The sequence below is a fragment of the Oryctolagus cuniculus genome, chromosome 5 (genome assembly GCF_051225735.1).
Source record: "Oryctolagus cuniculus isolate XC-2025 breed Fujian yellow rabbit chromosome 5, ASM5122573v1, whole genome shotgun sequence".
Lineage (NCBI taxonomy): Eukaryota > Metazoa > Chordata > Mammalia > Lagomorpha > Leporidae > Oryctolagus > Oryctolagus cuniculus.
In genome coordinates this window covers 146956463-146978129 of record NC_142871.1, presented here as the reverse complement: position 1 = coordinate 146978129, position 21667 = coordinate 146956463, and positions in this window count along the sequence as shown.

The following is a 21667-nucleotide window of genomic DNA, read 5'->3' as shown; positions in this document are numbered from 1 at the left end:
GCTATGTAATATTTTATTATATGTGTTTACCACAATTCAGTTACCTATTTTCAGGTTGATGGCATGCAAGTTGATTTTTTTTTAAATTTTAAAATTATTTAATACAGAGCATTAGGGGCTTACACGATTGAAGGGATTGAGAAAGGAAGGTATGGGAGACTGCTGATGGTCTGCAGGAAATCCTGAAGAGCAGGAAGCAATGCAAGCTACTGTCCTTAATCTCAGCTGCTTGTGGTAGTGGAGTGGGCTGTTTTCAGAATTATCCAATTCCATTGGCAAAATCCTATTCTATTCTCTATCAGTGTTTCTTGTTTTCTTATAGTTGCTACTGGAGACTGATGGCTTCATCTTTTTTGCTTTCCAAATTTCACAGAAGTGTTTCTCATTGTATAATTTAATCTGTAATTCTGTTGGCAAGACATCTGGGGAATATAGTTCCTATGCTGTTCTACTTTGTACAAAATAGTATTGAAGAGGGTGGGAATATTGTTAAGTTGATAATAGAAAATGTATTGCAACATGTTTAAGAGTTTCTCTTGAACATAAGTGGATAGAAATGCTAGGCCATAAGATATGTGGATATGAGAATACATCAAAATGTTCTTGAATATATGGAATTAAAAGATAATTTTAATTTTGGAACAAAAATATGAAATCCAGGCATTTTTTTTTGTAATACACATCGTTTTGAATGCTTCTTATACAATAAAGAGTTACTCAACATGAGAAAGAGAAAGGAAGGGAAAGAAATGAAGGGAAGGGCAAGGTAGGGAAAGGAAGGAGAGGAGAGGGAAGGAGAGGGGAGGGAGGTTACAAGGGGAGGGGAGGAGAGGGAAGGGATTGGAGAGGGGAGGGAATGGAGGGGAGGGGAGGGGAGGAGAGAGGAGTGGGCAAGGGGAGGGGAGGGAGAAGAAAAAAGGTCAATAGACACAGGTCGACAACTTACATGTTGAAATCAGCTGACAAGGACTTTAAAATAACCATGCTATATGTATTTTAAAAACATACAGGAAAAGACAAATATACTAGGAAAGAAGTTGGTGATTTTCTCTTAGAGAGATATAGAATATCCAAGAAGAACAAAGAGGAAATTCCAGAATTGAAAACACAGTATCAGGAACAGTAACTCACTAGATGAGATCAATAGCACATGAAACATTGCCAAATAAAGGAACCGGTTGGTTGAAATCAGACACATAGAAATTATTGTAATTGAACAACAGAGGTTTTTTTTTTTTTTTTATTTAAAGACTTAAAAGCATCTCAATAGCCTGTGAGAAAACATGGAGAAATCTAAAATTAATACAAATGCAGTCCCAGAAAAAGAGGAATCTGAAAAATAGTGAATGAAAATTTCCATTCTCAGCAAATTTCAAATGGGATAAAGGACAATTTAGAAAACTGAAAATTAAGATGAGATAAAAAACAACAGTAAAAGTATTCAGAGGAAATAGGAGCATATTGCATTCTCATTTTCTTTTTTTTTTTTTAATTTCAACACTTAAGAATAACTGTGTATTAATTACAGAATTAAACCAGTCATATTAAGTAGAACAGACAAAAAAACTACTAAGAGGGATAATGTATTAAGTTGTTCATTAACAGTCAGGGCTATGCTGATCAAGTCACCGTTTCCCATAGTGTCCATTCCACTTCAACAGGTCATTCTGTGTGGTCTTTTGTTCATTTCATTTTTAAAAGTTATTTCTGTGATGCGCCGGCCGCGGCGGCCATTGGAGGGTGAACCAATGGCAAAGGAAGACCTTTCTCTTTGTCTCTCTCTCTCTCTCTCACTGTCCACTTTGCCTGTCAAAAAAAAAAAAAAAAGTTATTTCTGGCTGGCGCCGCGGCTCAATAGGCTAATCCTCTGCCTGTGGCGCCAGCACACTGGGTTCTAGTCCCGGTTGGGGCGCCGGATTCTGTCCTTGTTGCTCCTCTTCCAGTCCAGCTCTCTGCTGTGGCCCGGGAGTGCAGTGGAGGATGGCCCAAGTGCTTGGGCCCTGCACCCCATGGGAGACCAGGAGAAGCACCTGGCTCCTGGCTTCAGATTGGCGTGGTGCGCCGGCCGCAGCGGCCATTGGAGGGTGAACCAACGGCAAAGGAAGACCTTTCTCTCTGTCTCTCTCTCTCACTGTCCACTCTGCCTGTCAAAAAAAAAAAAGTTATTTCTATCTTGGGGATGTCAACCTCTCTGTGGCGTATATTGTGAATATATTTTCCCTGTTTGTTACTTGTCTTTTACTTTATTTACAGTATTTTCTGTCTTCTAGAACCGAAAAAAGATTTTTATACATTAAATCCTTCATGTTCTTTTTTACTATCTTTGAATTTTGAGTCATGGTCTGCAAGCCTTTCCACATACCGAGATTAAAGAGTAAATGATTCACGCTTCGTTTCTCAATGTTCCCATGATTTCATTTTTGTATTTATATAACTAATCCAATTATAGTTTATTCTTGTATATTGTTGAGATATGGATCTAATTTTATTTTTTGTCCAAATGGTTACTTGTTTATCAAAGAACCATTTCAAAGTTTGTCTTTACCTCTCTTGATATGAGACACCTTCTGGGTCTTACACTAAATTCTCAGGGATCCATTGGGTTATTTCTGGGTTTCCTAGTCTGTTCCGCTGATTTGTTTGCCTATTTATGAGCCAATACTATAATTTTTTTTTTTTTTTTTTTTTTTTTTTTTTTTTTGCAGGCAGAGTGGACAGTGAGAGAGGGAGAGACAGAGAGAAAGGTCTTCCTTTTGCCATTGGTTCACCCTCCAATGGCCGCCACAGCCAGCGCACTGCGGCCGGCGCACCACGCCTATCTGAAGGCAGGAGCCAGGAGCCAGGTGCTTCTCCTGGTCTCCCATGGGGTGCAGGGCCCAAGCACTTGGGCCATCCTCCACTGCACTCCCAGGCCACAGCAGAGAGCTGGCCTGGAAGAGAGGCAACCGGGACAGAATCCGGCGCCCCGACCGGGACTAGAAACCGGTGTGCCGATGCCGCAAGGTGGAGGATTAGCCTATTGAGCTGCGGCGCGCCGGCACTATAATGTTTTAATTAGAGAATCTTTATAGTATGTTTTCTGGTAAAGGGCTAATTCTTTCTTGTATTTCTTTTATTGTTTTCCAGGATATTATTATATATTTTTTCATATAAATTTTAGTATGAATTTGTCTAGCTCCTCTAATTTGTTCTTTGCTATTTTTACTCAGATTACATTGAATTTACAACTTGATTTAGGGAGAACTGATTCTGTACAATGTTGAATTATCAGATCCAGGGAAAAGAATCATCTATACATGTTTTTCAAACCAATTGTGTCTTTCAAGAGGATTTCAAGCTTTTCCCCTGTAAGTTTTGCATATTACTTGTTCAATTTAATCCTAAGTATTTAATTTCCCTTGTTGCGTGTTAAATGACGTTCTCTTTTCCAAATGTCCTGTTTATTGTTTGTTGTATGAGGGGATCTCAAAAGTTTATGGAAAATGGAATTAAGCAATAAGTTTAGTGCAAAAAAGTTTTAAATCCATATGTAGTTTTTGCATAAGACAAATTTTTGTGAACTATTGGGAAACCTTTTGTATACAGGGCTGTCAATTTTTAAAATAAATTCCTTCCTTCTTTCTCTTCCCCTCCCTTGCTCCTTTCCTCCTTCATTCCCTCTCTCTTCTTTTCTTTCTGTCTTTATAATTTTCTCTGTTTCTTCCTTGAAACGATCTGTTTAAGACTTTTTTTAAATTTCTTCATCTGCCTTTGTTTACTACAAGGCCTTGTTGCTGGGATGAGTAGGGAGGGAGTATGAGAGAGTGTACACTGGAATATCGAAAATTTTCTGTTTTACTCTGAGTTATTTTGCAATTTTGGCATTTTGAGTTTTTAAGTGATGGTGTGATGGTTAATATTACGTGTCAACAGGACTGGGCCCTGAATGCCCGGATGCTTGCTAAACATTCGTCTGAGTATTTCTGTAAGGTGTTATTCCATAGGGTTAATTAAACCAACAGACTGAGAAGAGTATAGTGTCTTCCTTAATGTGGATGAGGCTCATACAATCAGTTGAAAGCCTGGAAAGAACAACAAACTAATATTCCTCCAAATAAGGAGATATTTTCTTCTATGCTGAGGAAAAATATCAATTTTTTCCTGCCTTGAGCTCAAATTGAAATACTGGTTCTTCCCGGGTCTCAAATCAGGCTACACTGTCAGCTCTCCTGATCTCCATTGTGTCAGCTGCAGATCTTGGGACTTGTCAGCTTCCATAAGTAACTACAGGAGCAGCTCCTCATTTCTTTAGCTATATACTCATAAATGAATATACATACACACACACACACACACATACACACATATATATATACTGCAAAGAATTCATGGGAAAATGAAATTAAAAGATAAAAATAAAATTTGTAAGCTATATTTCCCAACATAAACTTCATCAAGCTTACGGTACTTTGTAAGTGATGATACCAGCCGTTTAGTCCATCCTTAAAAGACAGAGGGTCCTGGGAATTTATCTGTGTCCATGCAGTCTTTTTAACTTATTAATGTAAGAAGAAAAAAATGGTTCCCTTTACGCTTAGTGAACTAAACCAATCTCAAAGAAACAAATATCATCGGCTTTCTCTGAAATGTGTCAGTTAATACAGAATACAAAAAAATGTATAGGAGTGAAATGGATATTTTGGAATAAGATTGTTGTTTTTAGCCCTTGTTTATACTCCTGGGGAGGTGTTGTCCTCCTACTTTTCCTTGTTGAATATTAGGATTAGTGGTGAATAAGCCTGTGAATATAGAGTGGATTAAAACTGTGTCTTGGCTGGCGCCACGGCTCACTAGGCTAATCCTCCGCCTGCGGTGCCGGCACACCGGGTTCTAGTCCCATTCGGGGCGCCGGATTCTGTTCTGGTTGCTCCTCTTCCAGGCCAGCTCTCTGCTGTGGCCCGGGAGTGCAGTGGAAGATGGCCCAGGTCCTTGGTCCCTGCACCCACATGGGAGACCAGGAGAAGCACCTGGCTCCTGGCTTCGGATCAGCGTGGTGTGCCGGCCGCAGCGCGCTGGCCGTGGCGGCCGTTGGAAGGTGAACCAACGGCAAAAGGAAGACCTTTTTGTCTGTCTCTCTCACTCACTGTCCACTCTGCCTGTGACAAAAACAAAACAAAACAAAACAAAACAAAACAAAACAAAACAAAACGAACAAGTCTGCAAAAATTGATGCAGAGAGGGAAGGAAGGGGGGAAGGGAGGAGAAGGTGGGGGGAACAGAGGAATGAGGGAAGTGTGGTTGTCTGCTTTTATCTATACCTGTGGAATGCAGGAAATCTGTTCTCTTTATATTAATAAAAATTAAAAGAAGACTTTTAAAAAGATTTTATTTATCTGAGAGGTAGAGTTACAGACAGTGAGAGGGAGAGACAAAGAGAAAGGTCTTCCTTCCGTCGGTTCACTCCCCAACGGCCAGAGCTGTGCCAATCAGAAGCCAGGATCCAGGAGTCTTCCAGGTCTCCCACACAAGTACAGGGGCCCAAGCACTTGGGCCATCTTCCACTGCTTTCCTAGGTCATAGCAGAGAACTGGATTGGAAGAGGAGCAGCCGGGACTCGAAGCAGTGTCCATATGGGATGCCGGCACCGCAGGTGGAAGATTAACCCGTTGCACCACAGCACTGGCCCCAAAAGATTTTTTTTTAACTTTTATTTAATGAATATAAATTTCCAAAGTAGAGCTTATGGATTACAATGGCTTCCCCCCCCATAACGTCCCTCCCACCCACAACCCTCCCCTTTCCCACTCCCTCTCCCCTTCCATTCACATCAAGATTCATTTTCGTTTCTCTTTATATACAGAAGATCAGTTAAGCATACATTAAGTAAAGATTTCAACAGTTTGCTCCCACACAGAAACATAAAGTGAAAAATAATAGATGATTTTTTAAATGATGATGAAATCAGATCAGACCTATTGTCAGCATGGTACATTTTAAGCTTTTATTTAGTGAGAAAGATGCATAGGAGAGTGAGAGATTTATTTAAGAGAGAGAGGTGAATAGGGGTTCATACCAAGCACCAAGAACCAGCCACGTGGATGAGTATCTAGGCCTGTATCTGGACCAGGAAGCCTAGAGCACATGGCCTGAAGGCCATGCACCCAGGAGGCACAGGGCTACAGCAAGCCCCCTCCTGGCAAGAGGCCGGGGTAGAAGAGCCGGCCCCCCCCATGTCCCGGCTTTTAGCCCACTTCCAAAGGGGAGTGGTTAATTAACCTGATTGGCTGGTGGGCACCCAGGTGTGGCCAGGTAGGGGAATGAGGCCACATAGGGGCGTGGCAAAGGCATCGGGTAGGGGCATGAGGTCATACAGGGACATGGCAAAGGCTTGGTCCTTCAGTTCACAAATCCAATCAATTTTAACCTGTATGCCTGCCTACTTCATTATCATTCTCAGTGTCTTAAATTAGATTGAAACCTTAGACATGTTATAGAAAGTTAGAATAAGTTTATTTTGATGCAAAGGATTTTAAAGTTCTTTTGATTTCTTTTCCAAATCGTACTGTTTCCATGAACTTTTTGATGACCCTACGTGTGTGTGTGTGTGTGTGTGTGTATTATTATTTCTGTCTCTCTGAAGAACTCTTATTAATACAGATTTTGCTATCAAGGAGTGGGGTGCTGCTGTAACAGGACATGTGGAAGCAGTTTTGGAATTGGATCATGAGTAGAGGCTGGAAGAGTTTTGAGAAATATACTAAACAAAGCCTCGATTTTCATGAAGAGTTAGTAGGGCTATGGACACTGATGGTGGTTGTTATGAGGGTTCAGCATTAACAGAGAATTTCTGGAGAGAAAAGATCCATCTTTTCAGATAATATGTATTTTTGAACTGAAGGTTTCTATGACTCTGAATATTAAAGGCCATTCTGGTGAAGTCTCAATCACAAATGAGAAGTGGCCTATTGGAAACGGAGTAAAAATTGGTTCTTGTTATAAGGAATAAAGAACTTGACTGAATTTTTTTCTCTTGTTTTATAAAGGGAAAATTACACTGGATGCTTAGCTGAGGATCTTTCTTAGCAAAATGTGGTAGCTGCTAATAATAAAAGGTGAGAGGACAGAAACAAGTTGAAGGAATTACTGTGAAAAAAGGGTGCAGAATCTAAAGATATGGAAAATTCTGTTTATCTATAGGGTAAAAAAAAATGAGGGAACTTGTTTTGAAGAGAACACTAAGGGTGTGGCTGAACAATCATTCAGTAAAGAGCTCATTTTAGGTGCGAACCATGATTTAATCAGCCACTTGAGCAGAATAAAGTGATGAAAATAGGATTATACCACCAGAAACACTGCCAACTGGGACTCAATCAAATAGAGAAAAAATGGGACAGAATATTTAGATTCTAGAGGACTTTGAACAATGTAAATCTTTGGATCTCTTGTCATCCTTCAAGAAAGGGAAGAATAACTAAAGGGGGTTTGGAGATTATCAGTGTGGCTACTTCTGCCACAGGCCCAAGGGGCAGGTCTTCTTTTTCCTTGCTTGTGGCCTATTTGCTTCCAGGGACCCAGCATGCCATGGCCCAGTACCCATAGATAAGACCACCTCAGTGATTCTGGGTGATGCAACAACCCACTGAGCTTGGAGGGCAGGCACTGAACTCAAGAGCATGGTTCTGGAGCTTCACAGCCCATTGCAATTGGGTTGCTCAGTTTTGGACTTGCTTGGAACTCATCACCCTTCTTTTTTCCCCGCCATGGCTTCCCTATGTGAATATCTATCAGACACATCTGACTGTTTTATTTTGGGTACATACAGTTTATCTAGTTCCACAGGTTCACGGCTAGAAAGGAATTTGGTCTCAGGTTTCAGTCTATCTGATATAGGTGATATTCAGATGAGGTTTTGGATTTCAGCTCTCAGAATTGATGCTGGAATGAGTTAGGACTTTTGGGGCTGTTTTGGTAAAATGAATGTATTTTTCATGAGAGAAGGACATGGCTTTTGGGGGACCAGGGGCAGAATATTATGGGGTGAGTGTGTGTGTGTGTGTGTGTGTGTGTGTGTTTGCATGTCTGCTAATTCACATAGGAACTCCTAACACTTAGCTTGGCTGTATGTGAAGGTCATGTGGTAGACTCTGATCCACTAGGATCTATGTCCTTATAAAATGATCAACAGATGATATTTGTCCCTTTGGGACTGGCTTAATTCACTCAGCATCATATGTTCTCCCTGATTGGCGACAACTAACTGAGCACCAAAGGGGAAACTTGTTGAAGTGAAATGGACACTATGAAAAACAGTGACTTGATCAGCTCTTGTCCTGATGGTTGATGTACAATGTAATACTTTATCCATTTTAGTATTTTGTTTTTGTTCTAGTACCATTGGTTGAACTCTGTAATTAACACAATTATTCTTAGGTGTTTAAATTATTCTTAGGTGTTTAAATTTAAACTGAAAAGTGATCCCTGTTAGGAATTTGGAAAACATTATGTTGAGTGAAATAAGCCAATCCCAAAGGGACAAATACCACTTGTTCTCCTTGATAGGTGACAACTAACTGAGCATCAAAAAGGAAACCTGTTAAAGTGAAATGAACACTATGAGAAACGGTGACTTGATCAGCCCTCACCCTGACTGTTGATGAGCAGCTTAATATGTTATCCCTTTTAGTATTTTTTTTTGTTTGTTCTACTTAATACTTTTGGTTGAATACTGTAATCAATACACAATTCTTCTTAAGTGCTGAAACTTAACTGAAAAGTGATCACTGTTAAATATAAGAGTGGGAATAAGAGAGGGAAGAGATGTGCAATTCGGGACATGCTCAAGCTGACTTACCTCAAACAGTAGAGTTAGAAACATACCAGGGGATTCCAATTCAATCCCATCGAGGTGGCATGTACCAATGCCATCTCACTAGTCCCAGTGATCAATTTCTGTTCACAATTGATCATAATGATAGGACTAAGAACCAAAGGGATCACATAAACAAGAATAGTGTCTGCAAATACTAGCTGATAGAATCAAAAAGGGAGAGAATGATCCAACATGGGAAGTGAGATACACAGCAGACCCATAGAACGGCAGATGTCCTAAACAGCACTCTGGCCTCAGAATCAGCCCTTAAGGCATGCGGATCTGGCTGAAATGCCCATGAGAGTATTTCAGGCATCGAAAGCCAAGACACTCTGGGGGAAAAAAAAAACCTACATGAAAGATCTCCGTGAGTGAGATCCCAGTGGAAAGAATGGGTCATCAAAGAAGGAGGTACCTTTCTCTGAAGGGAGGAGAGAACTTCCACTTTGACCATGGCCTTGTCTAAAAATTACCAGAGTCAGTGAACTCAGGGGGCTTCCATAGCCTTGGCAGCTCATGACAAGAGCCTAGGGTGATTACTGAGGCCATAAACAAGAGTGTCAATTTGTAAAGTCAACAACAGGAGTCACTGTGCACTTACTGCTCATGTAGGATCTTTGTCCTTAGTGTGCTGTACATTGAGATTTAATGCTATAACTAGTACTCAAACAGTATTTTACACTTTATGTTTCTGTGTGGGAGCAAACTGTTGAAATCTTTACTTAATGTATGCTAAACTGATCTTCTGTATATAAAGAGAATTGAAAATGAATCTTGATGTGAATGGAAGGGGAGAGGGAGTGGATAAGGGGAGGGTTGCGGGTTGGAGGGACGTTATGGGGGAGAAGCCATTGTAATCCATATTCTGTACTTTGGAAATTTATATTCATTAAATAAAAGTTTAAAAAAATAATAAAAAATAAAAAGATCAACAGAAAGCCCCCCCACCCCCGCCAGCTAACCTAGTTTCTCCCCTCTCCCTTCACACACACACACACACACACACACACACTGTTCCCCTCTGTGTGTGCTAAGAGGAAAGATCATGTGAGGATTAAATAGTCATCTACAAGCCAGGAAGAGACCCTTCATCAGAAATTTAATCCCACCAGTTCTTGATCTGGGACTTCTAGCTCCCAGAACTGTGAGAAAGTTTGATCTTTTTTTTTTCCCTTTTACTTCGCTTCTTTCTTTCATTCAATGTATACATATAATTTTTAAAAAAGATTATTTATGTGAAAAGCAGAGCACCAGGAAGAGAGAGAGAGAGATCGTCCATCCAATGGTCCACTCCCCAAATAGCTGCAAAGGCTGAGAGCTGGGCAAGGCTTAAGCCAAGTACCTGGAACTCTATCCTGATCTCCCACATGGATGGCTGGGATCCAAGTGCTTTGGGCTGTCCTCTGCTACTTTCCTGGGAGCATTAGCAGGAACTGGATTCGAAGCAGAGCAGCCGGGATTTGAATCAGCACTCCAATATAGGAAACCAGCTTTGTAAACAGTGGTTTAACCTGCTTCACCACCACGTTGCTGCCTGTATATGTTTTATTTTGAATTTTATCAGTTATTCTTGAATTTTTATCATGTATGTATAAAAATGAAATCTAAAGTTAATATCTTTATTTTAAACAAGACGTGGTCTTATTATTTCTCTCTGGCTAAATTTAAGATATATGTTGTGGCTGGTGCTGTGGTGCAGTGGGTTAAAGCCCTGGCCTGAAGCGTCGGCATCCCATATGGGCTCCGGTTCTAGTCCTGGTTGCTCCTCTTCTGATCCAGCTCTCTGCTGGATAGCAGTGGAAGATGGCCCAGGTCCTTGGGCCCCTGTACCCACATGGGAGACCTGGAAGAAGCTCCTGGCTCCTGGCTCCTGGCTTTGGATCGGCACAGCTCCAGCTGTTGAGGCCATGTGGGGAGTGAACCAGCGGATGGAAGACCTCTCTCTCTGTCTCTACCTCTCTCTGTAGCTCTGTCTTTCAAATAAATAAAATAAATCTTTAAAAAAAGATATATATTGGTGTTTGGCATCTCAGATTTATTAAGACATGTCTTAAGGAATTTGATTTATCTTATTGGAATACATTGTAATGACTTGACCTGCAGATTTGTGGTTTTTATTCTTTCTGAGACGTGAGATGTTGCCTTTCCGTGTATCCTTTATGATCTCTACAGAAGTCTGCAAGTAGACTTATGTTGGTACTTACCATTCTTTCAATGTTTCTTGACCTCTTTTTGATATTTTTTCATCTCCTTTTTGCTGTATTGTGGATAACTTTTCACTATGTCTCTCAGTTTACCAGTACCCTCCTTATTGTGTTAAACTAACACTTAACCTATTCACAGAATTTTTCATTTTATCAAATATTGCTAGTTTCAGAATGCCATTTCAACTAAAATTCCCTCTATATTTTCAATGATTTCTTGGTGAATGCTTTTTACTGAATATTTACTTTTGAAAATACTTCATATAGCTATGACATACATCCAACAAGTTAAACATCTGCACTTTTTGTGAGTCTCAATCTGTTATTTCTTATTTATGCACACTGATGCTAATAGCAGTAATTTTGCTAATTTTGTTTGTGAGTTGATTACTTAATCTTAATCATAGCGAGTACTTCAGGAATAAGATATTTGTTAAATCCAGTGTGACTCTCTCTTTTCTTAAGTCTCTGAGCTTAGTCCATTCGGCTATTCTGATAATTGCTATGTGGACTTTTTCTATTAAGTCCTATTTGTCTCAGGTTTCTTTTCTGTTACTACTTTTGAAATGAAGGTTTTTTTTTTGTATTTTACTTACTCATTTCTTTCTCTTACTCAACTTTTTGCACTTTCCTTTTAACTTTTTAGTGATTCGCACTGAACCATGCATACTAAATAAATATCTAAGTTAAACAATACCTTTATCTATGTACCAGACAGTAAATCAGCATCAGCACACTTTGCCCCTGGTGTCTTCCTGCGGATGTACACACTTCATTTCTGTTAGATCCTTCTCGGGTTCCCCAATGCTGCAAGTCTATTGCACCCTGGCTCAGCTCTCTGCTTCCTTGGCCCAATTTCTTGGGAATTTCTGACTTTTTTAAAAAGTTTTTTTATTTATTTGAAAGGCAAAGTTATAGAGAAGCAGAGGAAGAGACAGAGAGAGAGAGAGAGAGAGAGAGAGAGTGGTCTTCCATCTGAGAGAGAGAGAGAGAGAGAGAGAGGTCTTCCATCTGCTGGTTCACTCCCCAATTGGCCACAACAGCCAGAGCTGGGCCTATCCGTAGCCAGGAGCCAGGAGCTTCTTCCATGTCTCCCACGCAGGTGCAGGGGCCCAAGGACTTGGGACACCTTCCACTGCTTTCCCAAGCAACAGCAGAGAGCTAGATTGGAAATGGAGCAGCCAGGACTCAAACCAGCACCCATATGGGATGCCAGCACTGCAGGCGGCAGTTTTACTGCCTACGCCACAGTGCTGGGCCCAGAATTTCTGACTTTCGATGTTAGCCTCAGACTCAGCCCCTGTGCTCTAGTCGACACTCATACTTATTCCTTTGAGGGCTTCCTGCCTTTCGTGTGACCAAGAGTACCACCAAGAGTTAGATTTCTTCCAACGTCTAATTATATTGAGAAGACAGCAATGACCGTTTATGATGTATTCTATTGCAAACCTTTTATTCTTTATTCCAATAATTATTCTTCTCCTACTTATCTAATTAGTTTTTTTATAATTGTTCTTGTTTACAACCACTACTCTCATTTAATAAACTGTTGTTAGCTTTCATAAAAGCTTTTAATTATTTTTTTAAATTAATTTATTTATTGGAAAGGCAGAATTACACATGCAAACATGCGCGCGCACACACACACACAGGGAAAGAGAGAAAAAAAAAAGAGAGAGAGAGAGATAGAAATAGGAAGAGAGAGAGAGAGAGAAATCTTTGGTCTTTCATTCTCTGGTTCACTCCCCAAATAACTGCAACAACTGGGGCTAGGCCAGGCTGAACCCAGGAGCCTGGAACTCCATCTAGGTCTGCCACGTGGGTGGCAGGGGTTCAAGTACTTGAGCCATCTTCCACTGCTTTCCCAGGCCATTAGCTGGGAGGTGTGTCAAAAGTGGAGCCACCAGGACTCAAACCAATGCTCATATCCAATGCTGGTGTCGCCAGCAGCAACTTAAGCAGCTGCACCACAATGCAATGCCTTTTTATTCTTTTATATAAAAATTAACTTCAATTTTTACCTTGGAGAAGAAATTCTTTTAGCTGCTGGAGATTACAGCAGTGAATGACGCAGAAATGGCCCAACACTGTGGTTCAGTGGGTTAAGCCAGTGCTTGGGACCCTGGCATCCTTTATTGAAGTGCTGGTTTGAGTCCTGTCTGTTTTGCTTTTGATCTAGCTTCCTGTGGATGCTCCTGGGAAGACAGTGGAAAGTGACCCAAGTGCTTGGACCCCTGCCACACACATGGGAAGTCCAGATGGTGCCCTTGGCTCCTGGCTTTAGCCTGGTGCAAACCTGACTCTTGTGGCCATTTGACAAATGATCTAGCAGAAAGAAGATCTCTGTCTCCCTCTTTCTCAGTTGCTCTGCCTTCAGATTAAAAATAAATAAATCTAAGAAACACACACACACACACACACACACACAATTCCCTGCCTTCATGGAGTAAATATAGTGAAAGAAAATAATAACATTCAGAGAGTGCTTAAAGCATTACTCAGTTGTAATATTTTTCACCTTCCATAAAAAGTAATTATTTCCATCTTTCCTTATTACCTTCCAGATACTAAACATATTAAATTCTCCTGTAAGTGGATCCTGTTTTTCCTTCTTCATACGTCACATTTCGAGATGCTTGGTTTCTTGTAGCTTTGTTTTCATTTTCTGAGAAAGAATTCTTCCTCACTCATCATGGATTATTGTGATCTTCTTTAGATGACCTCCTTGAGAACTTAAGTTTTAAATGACCCTTAGTGTATAACCAACTGGTCAGTATGTTTGATAAAACAGACCCAGCAAACACACCCACACTATGCATCTTTGTGTATATACAAGCACATATATAGCAGTGCTATGGTTTGAGTGCATCCCCCAAAAGTGCATGTGTTAGAACCTTCTTCAGTGCAGCTGTGTTGGGAGGGGGAACTTAGTGGGATGTGCTTGGGTCACAGGAGCAGAACCCTCATGTGGCGATGAATGGACTTTCTGGTGGGAATGGGTTTGTTATTGTGGGGGCCAGCCCCCTTTTCTGTTTTCTGCTTGTGTCTACCTACACTCTGCTTTTCTCCACAAGCTAGAGCAGTATGTGCCTTTACTAGACAAGGCTATGCAATAGTAGACTTCCAGCCTCCAGAACCATGAGCCAAAACAAACCTGTTTCCTTTATCAATTACCTAGCGTCAGGTAGTCTGTCATAGCAACAAAATTGAACTGAGACAAGCAGTACAGTCTTTCTAAACCATTGGTGTCTTTTGCCACTGTGGTTTGCTATTTTGAGATGTGTCTTTCTCATCTATGGACATGCTCCTCTTTGATTTTTAAGCATAGATGTGCCTTGTTTAGCCTAATTCATATCTTTTCTATCATATCTATGAGTTTGGTAAAAATGGGAGAGATTTTTCTTTCATGCTTAAAATGTCATCGGTAATGGGAAATCTAGTTTGCATTTATTTGTCATGTATCAATAGGTTTCTTTTGGCATATAGTGACATTGTGTCATTTGCTAAAGCATTTCCTAGGGTTGTTGCACATAATAAGATACAGTTCAGTAAGTAAAGCTATTGAAAGTTTTCATCATTATGTTTCCATTCAGAGAGGAATTATAGCTAAGAATATTTCAAGAGTGCTGTACTGAATGACATGTCATTATTTTGAGGAATAAACATACCTGTCCTTGCTTGGTTGTTAATTCTGCTTATGTTATTTAAACTCTTGAACATTGACACCTGCATCACTGTAAAATGTACTTTATATAATTCTATAAATTCCTCAAATTCTTTTAGTCTTTGATGAATGAGAGGCGGTAAAATATTTTATTACAGCTAACATTTGATTTATATTTAATACCAGAAGAATAGAGTGTGCTTGGTCAAGGCTTTCTCTTCCCATTATTTCATGACAGAATGAAATCCTCTCAATGCAAGATTCCTCTGAAGTAGGATGAATACCATAAAATCTTTCAACAGGTTCCTAAACACATGTTTTGATTTCCCTCACATAGATAATGAAAAGTCTACAGACCCCCGTGGAGCAGCACTTGTTATTCTCTGTACCTCGTTTACCTGAAGATGCATTTCTAAGAATTTGTACTCTGAATAGGAACCACCAGTTCACTAAGTAGCCACCTCATAGTTGCACATTATTCCAACTGTGCAAGCAACAGCTGTGAACGAGAGAAATGCATATCATCACAGAGCTTATGGAGCTCAATATGTTAGTTCTGTTTATTCAAAAGACCACCTGTGTTTCTGGGGAAATTGGAGTAGTTCCAAAGGAGAATGAAGACACAGCAGACAGTCGCAAAATCTTCAGTTATAAGCTGAAGCATCATTGCATTGGGTTAAACACAATGTGGCAGTCCCGTGGGAAACCAGGTTTCCAATATCTATGGCACAGCATTTTTTTGTTAGAATATTAATTAGGAAACAGGTTGCAGAATGCGTAGCTCCCTTTCTCACATATAGGAAGAATCTGCAATTTTGACTGTCACTGTGAGGATAAAATTACATTGATGTGTGCAAGGAAATGTTCCCAGTTGTTCAGTTTTTCAAGCTATATTTTCCCATGTTTACTTTAACATTTGTGGAGGTTATTTTATTGACCTTAAATACACAAAATATTCTGTTTTCTCTTGACTACATCATCACTCTGCCTCCTCCAGGTTGTTGAGGGAAATGGAGCGTCCTGGGTCCTCTCAGCAAATCCTGTCCATCAAGTATTTCACTGTCACCACAATGGCTCCTGACATAAGGGGCGAGAGTGGGGGAGAAAGGTCAGATAATGAATGAACGAATGGCACATTGTGATAACTGGTGCTCTTATATTACAGGCTGCCAAAGAGTGGTGAAGTGCAGAATACGCCTGTCAGGATATGTAAATTGAGCATAGCCTTAGGGTAGGAAAAATGCAAGCAGTTTCTTCCTTCTCTTTCCTGGCTGTGTCCATAAGACTGAATTTCAGAATGACACTGCCGTAACCACATCCAGTTCGCTGTATGTGAATGGTGTTGGTGTTGGTAGGAAATCTTCCTCCAACTTCCTTCTGCCCCATTAAAGGCTTTTGAGGCAATATCAAAGACACTTCTTCAAACCTTCCCCCAAGCCAGGGGTAGTTCTGGTCAGGTTGTTTATTTGAATCTTCCAAGGACAGCTTAGGGTCCTACAAGCAGCTCAAGCTCATTTGGCATTAGAGAAAGCAGCTACTGGAGTTAGAGTTCATTTAAAGGTTGCTTCTTGTAAATACCCCCAGACTGCATTCTTCATCCTGCTTTGCCTCATTTATTATGAAAGCACAGATATATTATGTGGAAGCAAAACTTCGCAAACATTGTGCCGTGGACTCTGCCCAGATTCTTCTATTCTTTACACTATGGTGTGCTTCCATGACCATTTTTTTAAAAAAATTATTTATTTATTTGAAAGGCCGAGTTACACAGAGAGAGAAGGAGAGGCAGAGAGAGAGAAAGTCTTCCATTCACTGATTCACTCCCAAGTTGTGGCAATGACCGGAGCTAAGCTGATCCGGAGCCAGGAGCCAGGAGCTTCTTCTGGGTCTCCTACACAGGTGCAGGGGCCCAAGAACTTGGGCTATCTTCTACTGCTTTTCCCAGGCCATAGCAGAGAGCTGGATAGGAAGTGGGGCAGCCGGGACTTGAACTGGCGCCCATATGGGATGCCGGCGTTGCAGGCAATGGCTTTACCAGTCACAGCACAAGCCTACCATTGCCCATTTTTCAAAAATGAGGTTTGTAGTGACTGTTGTGGTTCAGGGAGTTAAGTTACTGATGGCACAGTTAAATTCTTATAGGAATGTCACTTTAAGTCCCAGTTCCTTTGCTTCTGATCCAGCTTCCTGAGAATGCAGCAGATGGTGGCTCAAGGGCTCCTGCCACCAAGGTGGGAGACCCAGATGGACTTCTGGGCTCCTGGCTTTGGCCAGGCCCAGCCTCAGCTGTTGCTGGCATTTAGGAGGTGAACCAGTGGTTAAAAGATTCTCTCGCCTCCGCACGCTCTTTCTCTCTCTCCTTCCTTCTGTTTTTCAAATAAAAATCAACAAACAACCAACCAACAAATAAATAAATCTTAAAAAGTCTGACATTGAGTCAAGGTGCAGGCTATGAAAGAAGACATCAGATACAAATATTTATTCTGAGTCCAGGCTTCACCTTTACCAAAAGCCAGCCAATCACCTAGGAGAAAAAAAATATAGACTCTGTAGGGTACTGTAGTAGAAGGCAGAGGACTAACACACACGATTATAGTGCAATGTAGAAAGCAGTGTAACAGAAGCATGATGGCAAGGACAAAGCTCTTGTTTTTGAAATGTGTTATATAAATATCTGTATTGTTTTTCTTTTCTCCCACTTGCTTCCCTGTACATTTAATATGAAATTCTTGATGCTGCCAGAGACTCTGTCTGCCACACAATGAGTATTTGTGTGGATTGCATTCTGGGCAAGGAGGCAGAGCCTGCTGCTTGTGACTGGTTAATTGGTACTGAAAAGGAAATGTCTAGACTTGCCTCTGAGAAGTTGCCCAACTGTTCCTCTTGCAGCTGGTCGACCTGAGAGTGGGTTTGGGAGCCAAGGTCTGGTGTGGGGAGGCGGTGTGTTTAGGAGGTTGTGCTAGAGAAGCCCCCTCGGAAGTGCAAAGAGCATCTCACACCTGTGTTTCAGGAAGTACAATTTTCTTTGTCATTGTCCGTATCATCTGCCTTTGCTACTGTACCCTTGTGAGTTACTGGAAACTTAATTGGGGTCCTGTTCTTTTTGCTAATCTGTACTCTTTTACAAAAAAGAATGAAAAGACCATTTTTTTCCCTCCTTTAAGCACAACTAACACATGCAAAGGCTGTCCAGAGGCCAGCATGTTAGCATCATGTAGCAGCTTGTTAGAAAAGTCAGTTCTTGCACCCTACCTCAGGCCTCCTGGAATAACAATTTGCATTTTGATATATTGTCTGAGTTTTAAGAACTATGCATTTGAGCAGTGGGGTGGAGGAGAGTTTTGAATTCAATTCAAGTGTATTTTGATGGACAGTTCCAGACAGAAGATAACAAGAAACAGGCAGGGGCCAATGGGAGGGCAGTGGTGGTATTGGGATTCCCCAGGTCCTGAAAGGGGGAGGGTAATGGGCTTAGTAGATGATGAATGGCACCCACATTCATGCAATGGCCCTGCAGGCAGTAGAACCTCTACAGCTAGCCACAGTGTATATTTCAGAGGGGCAGTGAGGGTTCTGACTGCTGACTTTGGCTTAGAAAGTACAGACACCATGACTAGAGCCATCCGACTGAGTGCCATGTGAGCTTTGACAATGAGCATCTCTCAGGAGGCTATCAAGGACTTAACACCAGAGGTCCTTCTCCAGGGTCTTGGACTGTGTCAGCTCCCAGATCTCAGATAATCACAGCACGGTGAGGCCAGGTCCCTTTATTATGCTGGTGGGAAACAGATAAGATTTAGTACAATTTCAAAAGTAAATAAAGAGTACACTGACAATATCACATAAGCCAACCATAGGCATAACAGTAGAAAGAAATATAATTCAAGGAGGCATGCCAAATATGAGAATGTCTTCTTCCCTCTCTGTCTTTAGTAAAGATGGAAAATTCTGATGTCTGACATCTTCTGAGAACTGCTACTTACAGAAGGTGTTTAGTAAATCCATTTTGGTTAATTAGCTGGTAAAAAAGAAAGCACATCTTTCCCTTCTTTTAAAGCCCTTAAACAGAGAATAAAAGGGAAAAACACTATGAGAAACAGTGACTTGATCAGCCCTTGTACTGACTGTTGATGTACAATTTAATACCTTATCCCTTTTAGTATTTTTTTTTGTTCTAGTTAATACTATTGGTTGAACTCTGTAATCAACACACATTTATTCTTAGGTGTTTAAATTTAACTGAAAAGTGATCCCTGTTAAATAAAAGAGTGGGAATAAGAGAGGGAGGAGATGTGCAATTTGGGACATGCTCAATCAGACTTGCCCCAAATGGTGGAGTTAGAAATGTGCCAGGGGATTCCAATATAATCCCATCAAGATTGCATGTACCAATGCCATCTCACTAGTCCAAGTGATCAATTTCAATTCACAATTGATCATACTGATAGGTCTAAGAGTCAAAAGGATCACACAAACAAGACTAGTGTCTGCGAATACTAACTGATAGAATCAAAAAGGGAGAGAACGATCCAACATGGGAAGTGGGATACACAGCAGACTCATAGAATGGCAGATTCCTAAACAGCACTCTGGCCTCAGAATCAGCCCTTAAGGCACTTGGATCTGGCTGAAGAGCCCATGAGAGTATTTTAGGCATGGAAAGCCAACACACTCTGGAAAACAAAACAAAACAAAACAAAACAAAACACCTAAATGAAAGGTCTCTGTGAGTGAGAGCTCAGTAGAAAGAACGGGCCATCAAAGAAGGAGGTACCTTTCTCTGAAGGGAGGAGAGAACTTCCACTTTGACTATGACCTTGTCTAAATAAGATCATGTATTATCTACTTAGATAAGACTTAGTTGAATGTGTAATACTTAAGAAATAGTAGTTGAAGGAATGACACTTATGAAGTACCTTGATAAAAAGCAAAAGCCTGGCCGGCGCCATGGCTCACTAGGCTAATCCTCCACCTGCAGTGCCTGCACCACGGGTTCTAGTCCCAGTTGGGGCGCCGATTCTGTCCTGGTTGCTCCTCTTCCAGTCCAGCTCTCTGCTGTGGCCCGGGAAGGTAGTGGAGGATGGCCCAAGTGCTTGGGTGCCTGCACCCACATGGGAGAGCAGGAGGAAGCACCTGCCTCCTGGCTTCGGATCAGCGCAGCACGCCGGCTGTAGCGGCCATTTGGGGGGTGAACCAATGGAAGGAAGACCTTTTTCTCTGTCCCTTTCTTTCACTAACTCTGCCTGTCAAAAAATAAATAAATAAAAAGCAAAAGCCTATAGCAATAGAAAGCTTTACTATTGCTATAATTGATTTTCCTAAAAGATTCTTCTTAGGTGTGGGTCTAATGCCTATCTCCTTTTAAAGGCAGAATTTTGCTAGAAAGGTTTGTGAGTTTTGCCCACACTACGTACTGCGCAACAGTGAAGAGGTAGTCTTCCTCAGCTCCATTTTTCTATGAAAACACTTGCTATAATCCATCTCACATGAAGTTAACAAACAACACTGAACTCTGGAATGCAGAATAGTTCTAGTTCTGTCCTTAACAAGCTCAGTGATTATTTGCACTTAGCAACCTTAGGCTCCCAATTTCTCTGTCTTTCAAGTGTGGACATGGGAAGAGACAGACCTGATGGGTTTTCTCAAGTCCATGAACGTAATTACTTTCTTATTGCCTGTCTATAAGGACCTTGGATGGTTTATTTCCTGAGCCCCATTTTAATCATGGACATGGATGGTGGATGTGGTCTGGAAGCACCTGCTCCTCCTATAGCAACCCCAGTGCATCTCAGGTCTTCTTCTTTGCCATGACCTTCATGTGTATTAAGATGTCTCGGTGAAATGGTAGACTGTAAATATTGAAGGTGCCATTGTCCCACTCTCAGTTTTACTAATATTGTGAGGACATTTAAATATTGACAGTGATCATGAGAATGAAGGGTTGTCATTTTTTCTTTTTCTAAAGAAGTTTAATTTTATTCTATGGGTGAAAAATTTCATGAACACTGTATTGTGAAAGAACTATGAGGAGAAAGGAGTCAGAGTGAGAGATGCTGCCCATAAGGGCTTAGAACCAACACTGCAGTTTATTTCAAATGCTTCTGTACCAAAATCTGAACAAAATGAGACAACAACAGCAAAGAGGGTATATAATGAGTCTTGTAAAGTCAGTTTCTAAAAAGGAGAAAGCTAAAAAGTTTTGCTTGAATTGCTCTCTGCCTGATACCTTGCGACTCAGAAGATATCACTCTGAATGCAGGGCTTCCTGGATGACCACCAGCTCTCCCCTAAGGGGCTGGAGGAACTCAGGGGAAACAAGGTCTGGCCGAGAGAATCTGTCCACTGGCCCCTAAGCTGCAAGTCTCAGCTCTCAGTTTGATAGGTACTCTCCTCTCTTGAGCCTGTAATGGTACCAAGACTCACCTGTTCTCCTATTCTGTGATTGTCTGAACCACATAAACTGAGCCTTGATTGTACAGCAACATATTTCCAACACACACACAGTGATTTATTATCTAATTTTGTACTACTGAGTTTTCCACCCACGTTAAGTGTTTTTCTATCTTGCTTCATCTTCACACTTACATTAAAAGTTACTATGTTTTATTTGTACCTCCCATGGATCTTAGTGCATGATCATAGAGGTTGTGGAGAGAGGTAACACTTCCAAGGCAGGTGGATGCCGTGATTAAATCTATAAAGAACCAGCATAATGTTCCATACTGCATGGTTACCCAACATTAATGTGTATGATGAGCACCAAGGTGACAGAGGTCTTTTTAAAAAATGAGATAAGCGACTCAATAGAGCATTTTAATGCAGCCTCATCTCACTCATCCTCAATTATTAGGATGATGTTCACCACTGTTTTAAAAAATGTGCATGCAAATGGCATCATTAGTCTATAATTAATGCTGCTTGTCCCTGGGAGCTCTGCGGTGGCCTCTGGGT